At 42.6% G+C, this 1,649-nt stretch overlaps 1 protein-coding gene across 1 annotated transcript in view; it reads left to right on the top strand.

Moving 5' to 3' along the window:
- The window catches only part of SLC22A4 (solute carrier family 22 (organic cation/zwitterion transporter), member 4), a 73,180-nt gene that overhangs the window by 48,893 nt on the left and 22,638 nt on the right, over positions 1-1,649 (top strand). The window lies entirely within an intron of this gene.

Here is a 1,649-nt window from a genome sequence, read left to right as displayed (position 1 = left end):
ACACACACACACACACACACACACACACACACATCTAAATCACTTCATTGTTGCTGCCGTTGTTGTTAAGGTGCCGTCAACTCCACTATGGCTCTTAGCAACCCTATGAACAATAGATCAGAACCTTGCCTTGTCCTGCCCCATGGTATTTGCATCATGCTTAAAAGTCTGTATTTAGAACATAAGAAAATGGCTTAGCATGTAGTAAGTGATCATTAAATACTCATTCTTTTCCTTTATTACACTTACCTCCAATTTTTTTATTGCTATTGTTCCATATTGATGACACAGCTACATAATGATTTTAGATATAGATTAAATTTTAAAAATAAAATGCTTGAGGGATATTCTACTCACTGAATCCTGAGCCTTACTAGAACCCACTGAGAAGCGATACATGTCTTTAGTCTTGGTGATGTGTTGTTTTCAGCTCTTTCAAACATGAGAACATAGACTTGAGTTGTGACTCCTGTAAACAAGTGGGCATGGGGAACAGCCGATAGGCTTTGTAACTGCCACGCTCCTTGATAGTCTCAAGGACAAGCAGTGTGCTGGCCCTGTGCTGGTCACTAGGAGGAACAATAAAAATAAGCTATAGTTCTTGCCCTCCAGGAGCATAAAATGTGACTAGATTAGATGAAAAGAGAAAAGATGACATAAAGGCATAAATACTATGTGCTCGAGGAGTGGATACAGTCCTGTGGTGGGAGAGGAAGGTGGCCAGGTCCTGCCTGCACAAATCCAAATCAAGGAAGGGAATTGGATTCAGTTAGGTGAATGGAGAAGATGGGGTGGGCTGTTAGGACATCCTGTGGAGACGAGTGTGGCTGCAGCGTGGTTGGTAGGCACTGAAGCCTGCACTCCAGCTGCCAGGAAAGCAGAACTCTGTGGAGACTGACACACGGCTCCACTCTGAGGGCTTCTTCCATCACTGGCCTTCCACACATTCTCCAGGAGACGCAGTAACCTGATCATGGCTGCAGGCTTGATTACAGTGACCATGAACCCAAGCCCCCAGAGTGCTGCTAGGCCAAAATACCACATGAGTCGTTGCTTTCAACTCAAGAACTCCATTCCCAGCCTTAATCGATGTACGTGGCTTCGAAACAGAAATGTTGAGAAGGCCTGATACGTATGCCTCTCAGTGCTGAGCTGGGTGTTTATTGTATATGTGACCTGATTCATGTGTTGAGATATTTATAGTCAAGTTGTAGAGCTTCTGTGGATAAGAGCAAGCATAAGAGATAGACAGGTGATGAATAAGAGCAAAGTCCATTGTGAGAATATTTCTGATAGCTCCTTGTTAATCATCTCCTTTGCTCGTCCCTCAAGTTGTGGTTTCTCCAGGAGACTCTGCCCTGTACCAGCAAATGCAGCCTACTCAGAACGCTACTGAGGAGCCTACAAATGCCAGGCATGTTGCTCCGCTTATTTAGTGCTCATGCTCGACTATTACTCCTTATTTTAGAAGAGAAAATTGAAGTACAGAGAAATTAAGTAACTTGCAAAATATCACATAGCAATTAAGTTGGAATTTGGAACCTAGGCATCTATGGCTCCAACATACTGTTCTTAACAAATGCAATGGATTTAGTCTTTTATTCCCTCATTGATTATAGTTAAATATATACATATGTTGTTGTTGTTCT

This window comes from Elephantulus edwardii, unplaced genomic scaffold (assembly GCF_000299155.1).
Source record: "Elephantulus edwardii isolate Elephantulus edwardi_28Jun2011 unplaced genomic scaffold, EleEdw1.0 scaffold00064, whole genome shotgun sequence".
NCBI classification, from domain to species: Eukaryota; Metazoa; Chordata; class Mammalia; order Macroscelidea; family Macroscelididae; genus Elephantulus; species Elephantulus edwardii.
The sequence above is the reverse complement of the archived record's forward strand: the minus strand, read 5'-3'. Positions and strand labels throughout refer to the sequence as shown.